Here is a 22,035-nt window from a genome sequence, read left to right on the forward strand (position 1 = left end):
AAAAAGAATTTGAGGAATGCCGGAAACCAAAGCGGGTCTTCTGCATCGTGTGTGGTTTTAAAGGATTTGATGTTTCTCGTTGCTCTTACTGCCCAAAAAAACGGGATCAGAACCAACTGAAGTCGCAGTTGGCAGTAAAACAGCGCTCCAAACAACAACTCATTATTAATCCCTAGATTTACGACAGTTTTCGACCGGCTCGTGATGAGGACTATGATAATTCGTTGTCTGTCGAAACCATCGTCCTTGACGACCCGTTCGATAACCGTCCATTTGCAATTGTCGCAGTGTACGGCAAATCATTCAAAGCCTTGCTCGACAGTGGTAGTAATGCCACAATTATAACTAAAAAGCTATACCGAAAGTTTTCGAAAAGTCCCTTGAAAAGGTTGGAACGACCATTCGAACTACGTTCTGCAAATGGTCAATCCTTACCAATCATTGGACAAGCGTATCTCCCGTATACTTTTCAAAATTTGACAAAAGTCCTATGCACTCTTGTAGTAGAGCATCTGACCGTCAACTCCATTCTAGGTATGGACTTTTGGCGCGCCTTTGGGATTTCTCCTGAGATACAAAACTGTGCTCTGTTGAACTCAGGTCAGGAATCAGAAGACGATGAAGAAGATGAAGTACCGCGTGAGTCGATACTCACTTCGGAACAGTTAGCACGCGTAGAAGAAGTAAAGAAGTGTTTCCAGGCAGTAGAGCCCGGAAAGCTAAGCCCAACCTCATTCACAGAGCACAGGATTGTCATCAAAGATGAATTCCAAGGTGCAGCACCCGTTTGCCGATATCCTTATCATATGAGCCCAAAGAAACTGTCTAAGGTCTGGGAAGAAGTTGACCGATGGCGGTTTATGGGAATTATCGAGGAGTCTGATTCGGATTGGTCGCTTAATATCACATACAGTTGCTCAAAGCAGTGGCCGATTGTCTAGCAAGAGCCAACCTAACCATCAATTTAGAAAAATCCCGTTTTGGAGTCCCCGAACTTAAGTTTCTTGGTTATTTATTGAATCGGGACGGACTCAAGGTCAATCCTGACAAAATTCAACCGATTCTCGACTACTAGAGACCGGTTACCGTAACGAAATTACGTCGTTTCCTCGGTATGTGCGGTTATTATCGCCGCTTCATTGATCGGTTCAGTGAGATCACTGCTCCCTTGACCGATCTGCTCAAAACAAAAACCAAGAGCTTAGCTTGGAACTCCGAGGCAGAACTCGCGTTCCTTAAAATTAAGGAACTTCTAGTCACTCCTCCAGTTTTAGTCCCGCCAGACTTCTCCAAAGAGTTCATTCTTCAGACAGACGCTAGTGACGTAGCAGTCGCTGCTGTTCTGGTGCAGGAGTATCCCGAGGGTGAGAAAGTAGTTGCTTACTTTTCGTACAAACTGACCAGTCCCCAAAGGAACTATCATGCAACTGAGAAGGAAGGTCTGGCGGTGATAATGGCGGTTGAACACTTCCGAGGTTACTTGGAAGGTTATCATTTTCGACTGGTCACTGATTCGTCAGCGATTACATGGATACTGAAGACTAAATGGAAAACCAGTTCACGTTTGAGTCGTTGGAGTTTAGAATTACAACTCTACGACATGTCTGTTGAGCACCGGAAAGGCAAGGATAATGTCGTTCCTGATGCGTTATCCCGGGCCGCCGTAGCAGCCGTTTCAGTTTTGTCCACCTCAGACTGGTACCGTTCCATGAAGTCAAAAGTTATCCAATATCCTGACGACTATACCGACTTCAAAGTAGAAAATGATCAACTTTTCAAGTATGTAAACTCGAAAGTTGTTCCGTGCGACTCGCGGTTCAGTTGGAAACTCGTCCCAGCACCCGAGTTCCGTCAAGATTTGATGCAACGTACCCACGAAAATTTGCTTCACGTGGGATACGATAAAACAATCCACGAAGTGCAGTTACGATATTACTGACCTCGTATTGGATCTAAAGTACGAAAGTTTATTCGAGAATGCGGGACGTGCAAGGAAACCAAAGCTCCTTTCGTCCCAGTCCAGCCCGAAATGGGTCAGTCGCGTACGACTAATGCACCATGACGAATGGTTTCTGTGGACTATATTGGTCCTCTTCCAAAAAGAAAACATGGCAATCAACACTTGCTTGTCGTCCTCGACGTTTTCAGCAAGTATGTCATGTTAACCCCCGTTCGCAAAATCGCTAGTACATCACTCTGTACGATACAATGCGAACAGTGGTTCAATCGCCATGGTAGCCCGGAAATTCTGCTAAGCGACAATGCCTCCACTTTCACCTCGAAGGAGTTCAGTCAATTCATAAAAGAAACCAACGTCAAATATTGGCTGAACTCCCGCTATCATTCGCAGGCTAACCCAGTGGAGCGAACAAATCGCTCGATAAACACCGCAACCCGGGCAAATGCTCGAACCGAGCAGCGCAACTGGGATGTCCACATCACCGATGTGGAGCGCATCCTAAATACTACCGTTCATTCCTCTACTGGGTTTAGACCTCATTTCATTATACACGGGTGTGAAATGGCATCTGCCGATGACTTCAGCAGGATTTCCGGTGAGAGTGACCTAGAAACAAGACACCAACAGATAGACAAAATCCGGAAGATTGTGGTCAAAAATTTGGCAAAGGCAAGCGAGGGTATTCGACACCAATACAACTTGCGACACCGCAAGTAACCTTTTCAAAACGGTCAAAGGGTCTACCGTCAAAACATGAAATTGCCGAATGCACTCGAGTCTCATAATGCTACACTTGGACCACAATACTTACCGCCTAAAATTGTCTCAACAAAGGGTTTATCCTCCTACGAGCTGGAGGATATGGCAGGTAAAAATCTCGGAGTTTGGCCAGCAAATCTCCTTAAACCAGCATAAAAAAAACTTTTCCGTGCCGTCTGTGGACTGACGGTATGCTTTTATATGGATTACTCACTTGGGAGTTTTCCAAAAGCAGCCGTCAGTTCCCGACGGCAACAACACGGGCTTTGGTCCGAAAAAAAACTATAAACATTTCTCCGTCTTCTCTATTTTTATTGGGAAGACCAACTCTGCCGAGGGGAGCTTCTTCATTAGCTTCATGCATTTTTCAGAGCCACACTCGCGTAGTGTGGTAAACAAACATCCGCACAACATATATGCTCTAGCGCCGGTGACGGTGGGGTGCACTTCTCCACTTAAAACAAAAACAAGTGCACTACATCGTACCGTCATTCGGTCAACGGTTGCATTAATCAAACACTATCTGCAGTGTTCGGCAAACAAAATTATAACATTCTTTTGCACCCCACTCGCGCAGTGAGGTAACCGGTAATTGTTTACTTTAGCTACTTTTCCCCTGTAAGTGGAAAACATGTTTTTCTTTCGTGAATATGCTAGTTTAGTGTTGCAGATTCATAAAAAAGAGGCGGAAAGCGAAAATTTTTAATAATTTATTAATGAGACTAAAAATAAGTTCTACCTACTAACCTTGCACATAGGGTTATTGTGCTACCGAAAGTAAGGTTTTTGGCGAAGCTAGTTTAATGCGGCTATGCCGCATAGCCGAGTCCAAGGATCCGAAGCGGCACAAAGCCGGTGAGGATCCGCTGGACAAGCCTTCCTTGTACTTGTCATCAGAAACGCAAGCAAACCTGTGATCCACTCGTTTGCCCGGTATACTCAAACATAGGGGCTATCCTTAGTTTAAGTCCGACTGAGCGGCAGCGAAGTCGGACAGCACCCAATTGAAACGATGTGGCGTAGCCACATTAGGCAGTGACAATAATTTAATTTTTGCCCTTGAATACAATCCTATTGTTACTAAATAAAACATTGTTAATGCCTAATGTGGCTACGCCACATCGATTTTTTTCTCATGCTATCCGACTTCGCTACCGCTCAGTCGGACTTAAACTAGGGATAGCCCCTATGTTTGAGTATACCGGGCAAACGAGTGGATCACAGGTTCGCTTAAGTTTCCGATGACGAGTACGAGGACGACGGTTATGCGGCATAGCCGCATTAAACTAGCTTCGCCAAAAACCTTACTTTCGGGAGCACAATAACCCTATGAACAAAGTTATTAGGTACAATTTACTTTAAAGCTAATTAATGAATTATTTAAAATTTTCGCTTTCCGCCTCATTTTTATGAATGTACAACACTAAACTAGCATATTCACGAAAGAAAAACAAGTTTTTCACTTACAGGGGGAAAAGTAGCTAAAGTAAACAATTACCAGGTAACCAAATATTCACACAAAATGTATGCCCCGGGGCCTGCCACTGGAACGGCGGGGTGAAATTCACCGACTTTAAAACATAAATTCTACACCGTGCAGTTCTTAAAGGCCCCGGCCGCATCGAATACATCACTTTCCGCCGTGTTCGGCAAACCAAATTATTCAAAACCCCCTCTTCATGGGGAGCACTCGCACCTACGGGTGCACAAAATTATATAAAATTTCTCCTTGTCTGGGGCACTATATAAAAAAAACACCTTTCCCCTCTTCGCCGGGGACACTTCGTTCGCGTGAGTGGTTCCACTACTCCGGGACCGACCGTAAACGGAATAAAAAAAACCGCGAATAAAAACAGTTTGCGAACCGATTTCGCGAACTGTTTTGTTTTTATTTATATTTTGAGGATGATTCATTCATCTATTCAGATGGATGACGTCATCATCAATTTTGACAGTTTCCCCGATGTTCGCACCAATGCTCTGCATCATGCAGATGTAGCCCGATTTGGATCAGAGTGGTGTAAGTGGAAGAGCGAATGGGGTAAAATGATACCGTGCTTCGATTTCGGGTCGATAGATACAATTTTATTTCGCATAATTTTGGGTTTGTGGTTTAACCTGGGATGGTTCGTTTGATTCCAGCGGGAATCATTTTGAACTGTTTAAATTATGCGAAAGACATTCTTTGGTCCCTCTCAAACGTTTCTTTTGTCATGTACGAAGCGTTTTGAGGCGAAAAGGGACGAATATACAAACATTTTGTCCGGAATGTCTGCGTGGGAGTAACGATGACGTGTCAAGCGGTATGGTATGTGTGAAGGTATGAGTGTGGAATCGAACAGAGTGAATGAATGCATGTGTGAAGGATAAGATAAAATTGTTTTGGGGGTTAATTCGAAGTGCTTATCGGAATGTGAATGATCGAGTAGGCCAGTGATTGAGGATGAATGAATGGGATAATTGTATGAATGTATTTGGATAGAAACCCCAACACAAGCGTGTAGTACTGGTACCGTAAGAACACGAGGCATTTCTGGACAGTCGGAAAAAAACGAACAAAATAATGCCGACAACCGTTCCCCTGCAAGTTGGAACATTGAAAATTGTCAATGCCACTTGCAGAATTTTAGGAATATCGAGTTGTTACCGATCTTGTTTTCGGATTGGATTTAGGGTTCAACCCATAACCGAATAATGATAGTGGCTGACAACCTCTCGCTTCGCGCATGCTGTCAGTATTATCAGACCCAACACAGACAAACAGTTTACCGGTTAGGACATCCGGTCGGTTAGTTCTGAGATGAAAATTTATTAATTGCGGAAGAAATGATTAGGTGTAGTTAATTTTTCTTTGTTTATTTATTTATTCATTTCGTTATTATTATTGTATCGGTGTTAGGTGTTAGGTTAGAAAAAATTGTTGCCAATTTTTTTTCCACCCGGTGTGGACGAGATTGTAACCCGTCAGGGTAACAATTTAGCACTGGGTGGAAATATACCCTTTTTTGCGTATACGCTCCGTAGAGTGTGTTATTTACGTAAAGTTATGCTCCCCACAGTTCCATACGATCGTTCACTTTTTCTTGTAAATTTTGTTTGTTTTAGCTTTTGTGAACGATTTTGTTGGTCTAGATAGGTGTAGAAAATTTTGTCTCGTATTTCTGTATAAATAACATAGGGCTTAGGTAGGCCACCGCTCTCCTCTTGCTGCAATAAGTGTGCTGGATATGCTGCACATAGCGATGACAGCTATGCGGCGGTACTGTTTTTTGGTGCTGGTTTTGGTGTTTGTTTTGGGTCGAATGAGGAAGGCGGCCATCGAGTTTTTTAGAAAGTGACGGACCACGAACAAGAACAGACGTCCAGAGTATTTTGCTTTCGGGATAGTTTTGCGCCACCGTAGCTGTGGAGTTTAGTGCGCGCGTGTGACAGTAAAATCCCTGTCGAAAAGTGCCGGTTTGTGGTTTGGGCACAGTGCATAGTGTGGTGTCGGTTCGCCAAAAGGGGTTAGCTAATTACAAAGGAGTTCTTTCGCTACCCCCGCTAATTAACAAGGAACCGAACATCAACCGTTCTCGCTATAGAGGATAAGTCGAACGAGCCTAGCTCTCCTCTATAGCTAATAGCCAAGGAGAACGAAGCAGGGCGGACAAAGGTTCCCCCTGGGAAGTTTACTGCGGTAACTTCCGGGATCGTTTATGGCGAGTAGACGATCCGGCGATTCGTCGCCAACGTCGCTAGGGAGGTTCCAACAAAGGAGTCAAGCTCACCTCCCTAGCTAAACGCCAAGGACCGCTGCCGGAGCAGCCAACGACCAAAGGAGAACGCGGCCGTTGTTGTCCCGGCCGGTCGGAGGAAACCGCCCGCCTTCCCGCCCGCAGCAGTGAGCCACCAGCAGCAGCAGTGAAGTGGAGAGTTTGAGGACAATAAAGTCGGTAAATGTAGTATTTTATTTTGTTTTGTTTACCCTTTTTTTTGTTGTTACGAAAATCCGTAATTCTGTAGAGGCACCTAGGCCGCCCTAAAAAGAAGGGTACGCCGGGCAAACAAGAACCCGAGTAGTGGGCAAACCCCTACTTACACATTTTATGGAACATTTCCAATATTTTTATGGGGCATTGGTTCATTTTAATTGCTCTTATATTACTATTTTAGTGCTCTTTTGCGATTATTTTATGGTTAAATTTTACATAATCTATGGATCAAATCACCCTTTTTTATGGATCATTCACACTTTTTTATGGATTTTCAGTTTTGTTTTATGGAACATGGACAACTTTTTTATGGGTCGTTTTTCAATTTTTAATGGATCATTTTTGTTGTTTTAGCGGCGCAAACTTAGGGCTGCCTTTTGGAATATTGCCTTTCCGGCAAAGGAGTGCTGGCAGCAAGCGAAAAAGTTAAATCGATTTTGCATTGTAGAGCGCCTCGAAATAAGGAAGAATTAAGGAGTTTCCTAGTTTCGAGATTTATTTCTAATTTGGCCACCGTTAGTCAACCGATGAGAAATGTTCTAAAACATAATGAATTACTTGCGTGGACAAATGAACATCAACAATCTTTTGATCGGATCAAAAGACTGATTGGCTCTGTACAGTATTTAGGGCACTGCGATCCAAAAGATCGTACATTGGTGGTAACTGATGCTTCCGGGATGGGCCTAGGAGCGGTATTGATACAATTTAAAGGAAATAAGCCCCGTATTATTTATGCGTCGAAAAGTCAATCCGGTACAGAGAAAACGTATCCATCTATTGAGAAAGAAGCGCTCCGCATCGTTTGGGCCGTTGAAAGATTCAAAATTTATCTACTGGGTATTGAACTCGAAACAGACCATCGCCCCCTGGAAACTCTATTTACCGCCACGTCACGACCGACAGCCAGAATTGAACGGTGGCTCTTGCGAATTCAAGCATTCAAGTTTAAGGTAGTTTACCGAAAAGACTCAGCCAATCTGGCCGACTCGCTGTCTAGACTAGCTTCACACGTAGATGATCAGGGGTGGTCAGAGGAATCAGAGGTGTTTATTCTACATGCAGCAGTTGAAGCATTATACTCGCTCATCATCGAAAATGATTGTCAGCAGTTTGACTCAGACACCGAGGTGGTCATACGAGTTGTTCAAGAGTGCGTCGCTATTGATATCTCTGAGGTAATAAAAGCCACCTCACCTTAAAACAATTGATTTTCTATTTATTAGTCTAAAACAACGAAAACAATTCATAAATGTGTAAATTTTCAAATCTGCCGCAAAGCCTCTTATGTATATCCCATATGTACTGAAAACTTTTACCGCGTTTTTCTCGAAACAACTTTTTTAAGCTGGCCGGAAATGTAACTCGAATAATTGCTTACCTTTTTATTAATTAACGATTTTGTGTAGATTTTTATGACATTTTCGACGTTTTTTCACTGCACATACTTCGTTATTTTCAATCCTCTCTTTGACTTTCTTCTGGATAAATATGGTTGCTCGCAATAAAGATGGCAATAAATCAGCCAGTTTTATCAGGTAGGAATGACATGCACTGTCGAACTACATATCTACCCGCATTTTCGATTTCCTCGTTCTTTCCTTCTCTCTACACGCTTGATTCCAATTGCACATAAAAGGGTTACAGTAGAGCACGTTTGGATAAATTGAATCGATTCGAATCGCAATTCAGATCAAAGTTGTTTTTGTGAATTAGAAAAAGAACTGCAAAAAGAATTATTTTGATTCTTTTCTTTTTGCTTATCGCTATGAGAATAAGTGGTACCATTTAATTAATATAAATCAATAACATATTTTCACGAATTATTGCCAATATATCTATCGCATCTCACATCAAAGAAAGTAAATAACGGAAGAAAATTATTGTTTTTAGGGGATAGATCCAAATAAATGATAATTGGATATAGATCGTAGAATGCAATATTTTATGAATTTTCTTACACTCTTGGTTAACAAATTGAATCAGAATGTTAACAGTATAGAAATTAGCTCCACAAATACCCTAAGCTAAGATTAAATAATTGATTTTAAATGTGTGCAATGTTCCAGTAAGAATAAAATCACATAAAACATCTACATACAAAATATTTTGAAATTTATTGCGAACACATCGGTGATCATTATATTTATTTCGATTTGTGGCAAATGCATCAATAGTTTTGAGCCACCGGTACATATAACTACCTTATCTACTTTTCCAAAATATGGCTTGAGCCGCGAATCAGAAAATAATACGACATAAATTAGAAATAATTGAACAGGTATAAGATTCTGTCAGCTGTTGTAAAAATTATAAATTTTTTTGAAGGAAAATTGCGTATAAATGGCACAAATAGTTACAGGGTGTTCGTAAAAATATATTGCTAGGATGCTTAAAAGTCTCATTTCTGTTAGCAAATAAAATCGTTCCAATTTGTATTCATGCATTACAGAAATATATCTACATTCTCTGTCTGCCACAGTGCAAAAATATGAAATATAACACTTGTGAATATAAAATGATCATTCTGCCAAAGTTTAATTTTCTGTTTGATCTTTCTTTACTTTTTATTTAAACCTCACGGAAAAAACGTGTACAATTTTAATTCGCAGACCTTCATTGATAATTGATATTTATTCCAAACTTGTGAAAATTCACTTGAAACGAGTATAACTGTTCTCCCCCACGTCGATAGATATCATGTTCAATTAGAATGACATTCACATTTATAAAAGTGCTCATTTTTTCAATTTTCCACATATTCATTAGTAAAAAAGTACCTTGTCGGGCAATGTCAGGTAAATCTGTTATAAGGAGAAGATTATTTGGAGTGTCCTCTCACTGTTCCATGAAGAAAACATTCCCAATTAATCCCATTCTTTTTTACAGCTGTTTGATAATGTCGTGTTTTTTGCTCAAATTTAAGAGAATGCAATTAAAAAAATCAGTATTGGGGCTATTTTAAAGATCTTATATGAAAGGAATAATTTGAGACGGCACCGCTGGTTGAGTGATAAGCGTGACCGCTACTCATTGATCTGGGATCAATTCCAGCCAAGGTCATTGAGATTTTTCAGAGGGGAAAAAATCTGTGGTACGTCTTCCTTCGGAAGGGAAGTAAAGCCGTTGGTCCCCGGTCCATGAGTTGATGGATCGATACCCAACAAACATTTCGTGGTTTTTTAAACGTTTCAACAGTTGCTTTATTCAGCTCTAGCTGAACATTGGAGGTATACGTGTAATCATATATCGTTTATTCCACCCTTAAACATCCGGGATTTGGAGAATTTATTCAGCTTGTCTGATTAAGACACATTAAAGAACAATTCTTCAGCATGTATACAGCCTGAAGAAAGCCACAGTTCAGCTTCATCAATAAACCTTTTCGTTACCGCTGTTCAGCTGAGAAAATTTTCAGAGAAAAATTATTAAAAAGGACATTTATTTCAAGTTACACATGCTATCAATCTCTTTGGAAGCGTTACGATTAGAGAAAAATTGTATTACCTTGTTGGAAGTCATATCACGTACCTGGATCCGAACCAGCAACCTGTTGAATACTAAGCACTTACCTTACGGTCTGCACCAATCTTGCATACATCAAATGCTTAAGATTTCACCGATATACCGAAAAGTCTAGGCTGCTGAATAGAGTCTGTACAAGGACTACACTAGCCCTTTTATAGATTTGAGTTAATCTAGTTGGCTTGGGTTCGAATCCCAACATGCGTTTTTTTTTATGCGATAATTTTTAGAACATTCGGAAATTTTAAATTAGACAATTTACTAATTTCAAAAACTAATGATTGTAGATGTTTTTGTATCCAAAATGAGGACTTACGGATGTCACAAAACTTTAAGACAAGTAAAAATGAGTGTCATATGAAAGTGGTGGTAACTGAATGATGGATTGAAGCCATATATAATTCTAAGGTGGCAATCTCCTTGATTTATTTGCCATACCATTTGGCAAATGGTTCATGGAAACAATTCTGGTGTCCAAAATTTACAGCATCGTTCGAACAAAAATTTTCTCTTGTGTTCAATAAGTAAACAGACCATTTTGAATTAAAAGGTAAATTTACGTAAACAAGGGCGCGTATGATTTGACAAGCTTTTACATTGAAAAACTGTAAATCGTTGGTTTCACATGCTGAAAACTCAGTAGATATAAAACAACAAAATAAATTTGCTGTTGTTATTGCTTCTAAACCATAATATAAGAAAACATCTCGATTGGAATATACCGAAACACTTAGAAAATATACTGTTTTCTCGCTTGAAATATTTACGAGTACAGCTGTCGCCAATGTAATAATCATATGTTATTCCAGGGACTTTACAGTCCACAGATAGGCACTTACTTCGAAATAGGAATGGGCGATGAAGAAACGAATTTTTCAAAATCGATGTTGTTAACTTAAAAAAAATGATCTGGTAAAATCGATTTTTGTTTCAAAATTGTCATTGTATCGAGATTTTTTTGATTTTTTTTGTTTCTTACAATCGATCTTTTTGTCTCGAAAAATCGAGAATTTTCCGAGATATCGGTATAAAGCATTACTTATTACTCGACTGTGCGGGGATTTGGCTGGGTTCAACTAAGTGTATATGTATACGCAAGTCCTTGGTATGAACACAGATAACAGACGTTTGGGCTAGAACAAAATTTCTTCAAAAACCTGTGTAAACTTTCAAATTGATAAACGTTGGAAATCCGTGTTTCACTATTGTCATCTGCGCAACTGTTTGCTACACGTGTTTGACAGCTGCACTCTAACTGCATTCTATCGATCACTGCGCCATCTACAAACGTTTGCCAAACGTGTTTCAGACGTCTGATTTATTCGGAATTTCAGTAGCGGGTATTTACACACGATTCAAATCGAGCCTAAACGTCTGTTATCTGTGGTATGAATAATTTTTTAGCTTTATTATTGCATCGAACTAACTTGATAGCTTCTTTTTGTTAGCAGACATTTCTTCAGGCCGAAATTGAAATTGCAAATTAACTGCGTGAAACTATAAGAAAAACACTGTATAAATGTTACAAGAGCAAGCCGTTGAAGCAACAAATTGAATAAGAAAAGAGTACTAACTGAAAAGTATTTCACTTAAACGTAAAAAAAAAATAATGTTCGTGTATTGGGACTCGAACCCAGGTCGGTTACCATTCGTCATGGTTCGCTAATCGTGTCAGTTTTTAGAGTAGGTACAATTACCTTTGTTAAATACATAATTCAGCTAAAATTCAAAGGTGGTTTAAGGGCAAATGTATAGGTAGAATCAACCTTTTGAAGACATGTAGTGCAGCTTAATGATTAAAGGTAATAGTATTGGTTACAGCATCATTCATTCAACTCGTAATTCAGCCTAATTAAGATGGTTGAATAAAAGCGTTAATGCTGTCGCTGCAACATTTGTTAGCAGTATAGTTCAGCATAGTTTGAAGTGGCGAATACTGGAGATTAAATAGGCTGAATAAACTGTTGATGTTTAAATAGTTCAGCGAAAGTATTATTCAGCTTAAATAGCCTTTAATCTGCTTTTAATCAGCAAGTAGTCTTATAGTTCAGCTCCTAATGTTTGTTGGGTATCTAATCCAGATCGATATCTAATCCAGAAGTGAAGTATACTTACTAACAAATATCCTCCTCCCGTGATACTTGTGGAGTGCGCAGTAGTATGTACGGCCTCTAACAGAAGCAAGTATCGAACTAACCATTCCTTCGCTTTCCTCTTGCGATCTACGTTAGGGTCTGGTCAGCGCCGGTATTGATCAATAAACAATTTAGGATTATCAAGAGTTGCGCATTGAAAGATGTTTCGCTACTCCCAAGCATAATTATCTACTTATTCCCTGTGCAACTTCAGCTAGTCCAAATCGATAACGGAGCGGCCAGGGGTGGTCGCACAAGCTCAAGCCAAGCTTATATGACAAGAATGATTTGATTGAGTCCCCCATATTATTTTTGTTAGATTGCGCCCATTAACCAAATTCAGCTATTATGCCCACGATAGCCATATAAAAGAGTGTGAAATATAACTTCCACTAAACTTGCTATATGAAACGTAACGTACACAAGTTGCCTTGGAAATGTAAGCGAAGCATCAAACAAATTATGTAATCTCCTCATTCCAGTTCCTTGTCTCCGGATTGCAAGTGTTAGCGTGAATAATTAAGATTGAATATGATAATCACTTGGATAGATTTCTATTACCGAATTTACAAAAACTTGAATATTTTTTTGTACTATAAGAATACCACAAAAGCAAAATAAACATATGAACTTGAAACAAAATGTTTTAATTGATGAAAACAGTTGAAACAGACTAAATCTCAATGCGAGGTTTCCTCAAACTGATAGATTACTCTAAAACCACATTTATACATTACATTACGTGGAATTCGTTTATTTTCGGTTTTGCATCACACTGCAAGGAGGTTTAATATTTTCACATTTTGCTCATAAATTGTCTAAAACCACGAAAAACCATTTTTCATCTCTTGTTATCGTATAAAAAGCTTAAAAACATGTGAAATAATTTTGGCCATGAATTTGATATAGTTACGCCACTGTGCGATGGTTCAGCCACCTCCTACTCGACGAGCGCCTATTCAAACTGAATAAAAACATGCATATGTATACCAATTTATTTTCTTTTTCGCATTTAATATTATGTCACTACAAAGTGCTGTACATCATCGGCCAACTTTCAACTATCCAACACGTTAAAGTTCTAAGTTCAGAAACATCGGCTACAAGTTGACAAAATTGTTTTCAAACACTATGGAACGAGACATTTGACGAAGAAAGGCTATTTTACTGCAAGAAAATATCAGAAGGAAAACAATTCACTATGTCGTCTAATTTACTCATTTTCTTTAACTTGAATTTGTTGTTTTTTAACATTGACGTGTAAGGCATATCAGAACGCAGCCATATAAATGACAGCATCGTTTGATTAAAGCTTACCAAATATTTAAAGCCGTTTTAAAAGTTAGTCCGGTTTTAAAACTGTTGGTACGCTTTTGTGCTTACGGCTATATGGTACTTATCAAATCAAAGCATCTGTTTTCAGTATGGCTAAAAATTATACCTGTTGGAAGTAACCCTGTAACCCGCATATGGGGTAATTTGCAACACACGAACTTCATTGAAGTGCAACGCTGTATATTTTTGTTCATCTCTAGCACATTGACCAAATGTACGATAATTTGAACGTTTAATTAAATTTAATTAATTTTATTTCATTTTATTTAAAATTCATATTCATGTTGTTTACAAACAATAGCGTTTTGGATCAGCTGTAACATTCGATTTATTTGAGGAATTCGTAGGAAAGGCTAACTATTGGGGCTTTAACAGTTCATTTCAGAACTAATAGTTAATAATAGCAAGTATTATTCATAGAACTGATGTTATCGCAATCACCCTTATTAGATTCCACTGGAACAGTGCTGCCTGGGATAGTTTCAGTGAACGGCGACAACTAAGCCAATATGTCTTTGTTGTCTTAAAATATTTTTGAAAACAGATAAAACATATTAATTTACACTGTCAACGACAGCGTCGTTAGCACGCTGTTGGATATAAACTGGGTCGAAAATCTTAACAATAACGACGCGAACGAAGCAGCGATGACGTTTTTTAGTATTCTTAACTACCTAATCGACTGCCATGTGCCAAAACGAACAATTAGTACCGATCAACACCCTCCCTGGCAATCAACCGCCCTTAGACGATTAAAATCTGCCAAACGAGCCGCATTTAAAAAATTCTCGAAGCATAAGACACTTGCATTACGAAATCACTACTTTCAACTCAACCACGAACACAAACAGCAAAGCAGACACGCCTTTTTAGACACCAGCGAAACATCGAGCGACAACTGAAATCCAAGCCCAAGTCGTTCTGGAAGCATGTTAACGAGCAGCGTAAAGAATCCATCTTGTATGTCGTTTAATGGAGTTTTAGGCACCGACACTAAGGGAATATGCCAACTGATGGTGCCGGTAGTTGAGTGGTAAGCATGACCGCCACTCATTCCAGTTGGCCTGGGTTAAATTCCAGCCGAGGTCGTTGAGATTTTTCTGAGGTGAAAAAATCTGTGGTCACGTCTTCCTTCGGAAGGGAAGTAAAGCCGTTGGTACCCGCTCCATGAGTTGATGGATCGATATCTCGTCCAGATAGTGGAGTCACCTCTCTGACGTCGGTAAAGAAGAAGTAGAATCCAACTTCTATAATTACTAACAAATATCCTCCTCCCGTGATACTTGTGGAGTGCGCAGTAGTACATACGGCCTCTAGCAAAAGCAAGTATCGGACTAACAATTCCATCCCTTTCCTTCCGCGATCTACGTTCGGGCCTGGCCGGCACCGGTATTGATCAATAAACACTTTAGGATTACCTGGAGTTGCACATTGAAAGATGTTTCGCTACTCCCAAGCATAATTATCTACTGATTCCCTGTGCAACTTCAGCTAGTCCAAATCGATAACGGAGCGACCAGGGGTGGTCGCACAAACTCAAGCTCAAGCTCCGACACTAAGGAAATTTGCCAACTGTTCTCCAACAAATTTTCAAGCGTTTTTTTTCCAACGAGCGCCTTCCACCACAACAAGTCGCTGCCGCCGCCAATTTATCTCCTTCTCTAATAAAAAGAGTTCAGTTCAGAAAAAATCAGTTGCCCGCAAAAATTAATAAGAAATTTCGTTTGCAGTTGTCATTTTCGGAGCCTTGACCATATATTACTGTCACTTTCTATCGCTTATAACGTGCACGGTACGAAAAACTACCAAAAATTGAGATCTTTTGACTCAATTTCGGTATATTGTGGAATAAGGTAAAATTAGGTAAACCGTGTTGAAGGTGGTTTCCCTTTAACCACGGCAAAAATCACATCTCATTGAGAGGTTTCTTGTACTCAACCTTGAGTTAACGACTGAGTCGACTCTCTCTCTTTCTGACAATGGAAAATCTTTATTAATTAAAAAACATTTTTCGAGTATACGTACAGAAAATAAAATCCACTCTTCACTTTTTAGTCTTTTTAACCTTTGTAGACTTAGTTTCGGCAGCTTTAGTTAACTTTTGACCAGCTATCGCTGCTTTTTTTTCTTCCGCCAGCGAACGCTTAGGGACGATCCATAAATGACGTAGCATTTTTTGAGTGATTTTAAACACCCCCTCCCCCATCGTAGTATTTTATCACAAACCTTGGTAATTACGTAGCTTGACGGTAATTCTCCCCCCCCCCTAGTCTCCGTAAAATTTAAAAAAAATAAAAAACGATGTTAGTTATTCCCCTTTAAAAAGCTACGTTGCATGACATGACCCCCTACCCCCCTGTCGTCACACATCATCACAAAATACAATACTCCCCCTTCCCCCATATAATGTTACGTCATTTATGGATGATCCCTTACATTTTCTTTCAATTTTCTTATCCTCCTCCAATGCTGCTTTGATTGGGAAATCGGTCAAAATTTGAGTCGATCGGCGTTTACGACCGCTGCTTCTTCGAATCAGATTGTGCACTTGCCTTGGGGAAAGGTCTGACGTCTTCTGGGAGGCTTATATATGCATTTTACACTACTACTATCCCCTTTGGAGATTTTTTGACATCTGTCAGCCGACCCAACTAACGAATCGATTTCGTTAATTGGGACGAGGTCGTAACAAATGAAATGCAAAAAGTTTTGATGGCATTTAATTCATAAAATATTGGGATCATCTTTTTGTTAAAAAATTTCCAACTTTTAACAATTATAATCTCTTATTTCTATTTCATAATAATTTGAAAATATTTTTATTACTTAATTCTCGTGTATATTTTTCCTTATTGCCATCAATATTAGCAAATATCAAGCAAATATTTCGTTCTGAGAAAGGTTGGCATTTCACAAATATCAAAGTGCACATTGCTCTGCTAAATTTACAACTAGGCCAACCAGTCCCGCACAAAACTCGGCCAACCTACCCCAATGCATATTTTCGAAAACAATCACGATTCGAATGCCCTTTCCAGCGGTATTAAGTTGTTTGGAAATCGGATGTAAATTGATTCGCGTTACACATATTACTTTACAGAAACAGAAATTTACTCATCAGCATCAGAAAAAGAACAAACGTGCTCCTGTACAAACAACACCACCAAAACACCCGAAATTACGTCGGAACATGGCTGACCTAATACCCCACCAAAATCACTATAGATGTCGCTAATGAGCATTATAGCCTTTTTCATAAAGGACACTCGGCCAACCTGCCCCTTAGGCCAACCAGCCCCGGTCACCCCTAATGCAATTTTCGCTGTTTCTCTTAAGTTGAATATACGTACAATAGTATTTAAAATGCATAAATTTGGCAAGTAACGAAATTCTGATCAGATAACGAATAGGGTCTTATTTTTATGACGCGTGATTGAATGGCGTCCCTTTTAAAATGTCAAATCTATTTGCATCGCACAACTTTTTATACCACAGAGTTAGTAACGCTCATTGACACATCATTACCAACGCCGCAGTGGTCTTATTTTTTTGTCCGTAACTGTATATCTTAGGGGGTTACATACCTTTTAGCGTGAAAAATTGAGGGAAGATTAAATTTTTTACAAGTATGTAGCAATGGTTTTATAACAACACAGTTATTGTTTTTTGATAATACATTTTCCAGAGAAAAAAACAAGCACGAGTTTATGAAAAAATATTGGAAATTGGTGGAGTTATGGTCTTTTCCAGAAAATCCATTTAAACATAGATTTTATTCACCATTTCATCTCCTTACGATCATTTAGTTATCCTCAGGTCGTGCAAAAATCATGAACAAGGTTTAATCAATGACTGGTATGAAAAATATGTATTCATATTTTTTAATATTAGAGGACATAAACATACGGAAAAAATCATTTTGGCGAAAAAATTGATAAAAAGAAATTTCGTCTGTGGTTGCCATTTTCGGAGCCTTGACCATGTGAAAAAAAACTTTACCACCAATATTCAGCACATAGTTTCTCGTGTAAATAAATACCATTCCATCATAATAATTCAACTACTATAGTCATTATAGTTACCATTTCCAACATCTTCCATGCATTGAAGATTTGTATACAACATTGTACTTTACTGCTCTGGTGGTCTTTGGAATTTGTATATCTGGTTACCCTGTTCCAAATCCCTGTAGATTAACACGATTTTAAAAAAAAACCTCGTCCTTCAGCGATAGCTCAATTGGATAAAGTGACAGTCCACTTAGTGTCAACGAAGCTTTCTTTAGAAGATTGCGACATGACGTGTACAAAAAAACAGCATCAAACGATAGAATTAAAAATATGAAAGGGGAAAACTTTTTCTTATGAGATCTTTTTCTCCACCAAAAATTGTGTGCATCGCTAGCTCTTAAATATGCATGTCACCATAAACTGTATTGTTCTTCATTGGTACGTTGTCAAAACATCTATTGTTGTCTATTTAAAAAAGTATTTTTGGTATTGTGACCGACAACCGTTCTTAACAACCTGTTGTTTGCATGGTCGAATATTGACAAAAAAGATGTTATGTTCGGCAATGGCTATTCGATTGTTGAACGAACTATATTAGAAATGGTGTTTAAACGTTTGATAAAACGGTTATCATATGGTACACATTTATGCAGGTTGGCACTTTCCCACTGGTTTACCACTTGATCTTAATACTGTTTTTATACTATTCCGATATCAATAACAATCATATGACAACCCTGGTTCTGAGAGCAAAATATAATCCCGAATCCGAGCATAAACGAGAAAGGACAAACCACTTGCTGCGTTACAATGCGCATGTTGAAGTTCGAAATCCGAAAATACCTATCTTTCTGTGCCTCACACAGTAAACATGGAGAAATGTATATCAGAATATAAGAAGCAAGCATCAGAAATAAAGCAAAAAGAGAGTAACTTCGCTGATGATTCTTCTTTATTCTCTGCGTTATTAAAACTTACCTCATGCTCTTTTGCACATGGCGTAGAAACATGCATACATTCATATCACACAGAATTGAAGGATAATACAAACACTATTACAAAAAATGCAATCGGTCTTCTACTCGAATAAAAAGATCTGATGTTAAGGAACTATTGTTCAGAGCATAAGAAATATAACAAAATTGATCTTCCATGCATTAAATTAAAGCCATTCATGTTACTATTCGTGCACCATATTCATTTAGTTATTCATTTTTATTTTTAAGGATTCATGCTATATGTTGTTACGAATCTACCTTCGAACCAACACAAGGATGGTCACATACAACGGAAGAGATGCAGTTGTTCTTCAGCCCTATGTCAGTTTGATTTAGGGATTTGCGTTGAATGGTTGTCGAAGTCAGTAGTATTCTCGTGGAAATAAATTTTCTCTATGTGAAGATAGGTTATTCTGCACGAATAAATTGTTTTTTCCGAAATTGTGTGCCATTTGCAACTATGAACAGTGAATAAAATGAGTAGCCTACGCATAAATAAGCAGTGAAAATGGTGATAGTTAATTCATTGGTGCTATCAGTAAGGTTCCATGAAATAGTTAAAACACAAATGTAACAACGGAAAAGTTAGCTGCCGTAAAGCTTAGTGAAAATGGTGATATAAAAACTATACACCGTATTTTGAATATGCTTAAAGGGAAATAAATTCGACTGATGAGCAAGCACGACGCAAATGAGGTTGAATGTGAAGTTTTCGTATCCTAATACAAAGTGTAAACTGACAGGATATCGCATTGAATAAATATAGTATCCATCATTGAATGGAAAATAATTATTTAAGCTTGTAGTGACTGATTTTAAATCATAGCGAATTGAGTAAACTTTCAGTCTCATTCATTTTCACAAATTCATAAAGTACAGCGTAAACTCGTTCAATAATATCCTGTACAGATTGGTAAGACGTTGCAACTTTATCTTATATAACGTTAAAAACTAGTTGCAACCCCGCTCCTTTGTGAAAAAAGCTAACAATATACATATTCTCCATCTTTTAAGCAGGTCAGAAAATGTTTATGCTGAATTTTTTCAAATTCTGTAGTCCGGGCAGGTAAAGAGTGCATTAAAAAGCTCAACCATAATCCCGTTCTTGGTGTTCGTGTATTACTATTTTATCGTTTCTCTCCTCATATTTCTCAGTTGAGTTTCCAATAGGTCGTAAACGACAAAGTAAGTGAACTGCAGCTATCTTTAGGGGAACCTGGGGCTATTCGGACCTCATTAGGCAAATCGGCCTTTTAGGTAGATAGATGTGCAAAAAAAAATACCGGTCAAAGGTCCTAATTGTTAGTTAGAAACCTCAGCCACATTAATGGCACCAAATAAACGGTTCATTTGCATCACTAAATGACAGCGCTGGGAGACAATTTGCAAACGTCTACGATTTTCCATCCTTTTACAATGTAGAGGTAATTCGGACCTCCCTACGGGGCAATTCAGACCGTCATTTTTCTTTAATTTTTTTACAATGAAATTATGTTTACCTATGAAAGCAAAAAATAAAATAAATTGCTTTACAATAACTTGATCTGGTAAGTCACAGCTGTATTTTCTTTGATGTGGTGTGCGCAGCCGCAAGCCGCTGAACGTTGGTTGACGGAATAGGGGTTCGAATAGCCCCGTACACTCATTTCGCACAAAAGTGGCGAGCGTCTCAAAAATATCTGTTTTCACCCAAACAAAAATCATTCCATAAAATAAGAGCCTCAAGCTTTTCAAAACACTTACCATTTATTTTTTCACATTTATTTGTTGAATTAATTACGGTTTTTCCATTATAATGATTTTTGTTTTGAGAATGGCAAAAAAAAACGAAACTTCCTTTCTACAAAGAATAAAGAATCAAATTTAGCTTTCAAAATTAATGCTTCAGAATAGCGTTTCCGCGAATATGTACGATAGTAAGAAAATCTTGCTATTTTCTGAGAAATCGAGGGGGTCCGAATTACCCCCACTGTCTTAATAGCCCCGGGTCTCCCTACATAGGGGACAACCGCTACTTTTTCCAATTTTTTTGGATTTAAAAAAAGAACGATTCACCGTTATGACTTACCCATTAAAAAAATATTTAATAGGTTTACGATAAGTTGGAGAGAAAAAATGCCAAGTTTTATTTACATAAGACAATATTTTTATATTCAGAACATTGCCGTAGATTTCCATTCATAAAACTTCTTATATGCTTACACTTCACTAAATAAGGTTTCATATTTGAGACACAGACTAACAGACATAACACTCAAAAACAAAGCTTCGCCCGCTTTAACGGTCATTTTAAATATATTTATAGTTGGGACTGTGGCCACATCTTAAATTATGGCGCCACTGACATATGAACAAGCATGTGGGGGATAGACCACTAGTGAAAAATTGTTCGCAAATCTGAGGGGTAACCCACCAGTAAATGAGTGTTTGGGACTGTGAATAAAAGGTGGAGCTAGTGTTCTGGGAAAATTGTCGGATCGATGTCTTTTTAAAGAATTCTTTCATAGTGTTATGTCTGTTAGTCTGTGTTTGAGATGCACGGTATTCATTTTTGTTACATTGATAAATCATATTACAACAAATAACACGATAAACAATCTTATTTAATTATTTCTATGAATACCTAAATCTAAATAATGAGGTTCAATTAGTACATAAGTTTTCCGTAATAGGGCGAAAAACCACAGTCTGTGGCTTTTGACCTAATTTAATTTTGATGTTTATTGATAGTTAACTGATACAACTATCACGATAGTACAAGTAGAATAGCAAAAGCCTCTAGCTGACGAAACAAGCTGAGTCCTCTTTGAATACATTTTTCTCAGTTTATGGATTCAAATTATATAAGAAAAAACGTGTTTAATCCACCTAACAGTGTGATGAGACATTTCTTATAACACTTATCACTCTCTTCGGATATTAAGACGATTAAGAACATTTACAACATGATGTTTCGCGATGTTTTTGATAGCACATACTACATGGAACAGTGGTAGGTCTCAGTGAAACGCTCAAATCAACATCTTCGGATATTATATCGATCAAATTAGCATTGAACAACATATATGCGAGAAATGTCGCAAGTCAAATCATAATAAAAGTTAAACGAAAAAATGCCCTTTAAAATAGGCCGACAATGCACAATGCTTTGTGAATAAAATATTTAAGTTCATCATTCAATGCATTATGTATGGAAAAACTGAATTTCAGAGACTATATATGTGCTGGACCAAAAAAATGGAAAGAATATTTCGTATATTTGAAGTACATATCATTAATAGCGTTTATTTAAATTTAAAGATTATTTCGATATCGACTTTTTCTGAAACAGACCTCATA

At 38.3% G+C, this 22,035-nt stretch overlaps 1 protein-coding gene across 13 annotated transcripts in view; it reads left to right on the forward strand.

Annotated features, from left to right (window-relative positions):
* Nucleotides 1-22,035, forward strand: part of LOC131694307 (teneurin-a) — a 1,511,233-nt gene that overhangs the window by 363,177 nt on the left and 1,126,021 nt on the right. For 2 of the 13 annotated variants that reach the window (XM_058982955.1, XM_058982989.1), the window contains exon 1: nucleotides 18,913-19,392. The exons of 1 other annotated variant lie outside the window; for it this stretch is intronic. The gene's annotated coding sequence lies outside the window, so the exon portion shown is untranslated. Of the gene's footprint in view, nucleotides 1-18,912; nucleotides 19,610-22,035 lie in introns of those variants that run through there. 10 more of the 13 variants (XM_058982980.1, XM_058983018.1, XM_058983019.1 and 7 more) reach the window with 8 other exon arrangements.

Source organism: Topomyia yanbarensis, chromosome 1 (genome assembly GCF_030247195.1).
Source record: "Topomyia yanbarensis strain Yona2022 chromosome 1, ASM3024719v1, whole genome shotgun sequence".
NCBI lineage: Eukaryota > Metazoa > Arthropoda > Insecta > Diptera > Culicidae > Topomyia > Topomyia yanbarensis.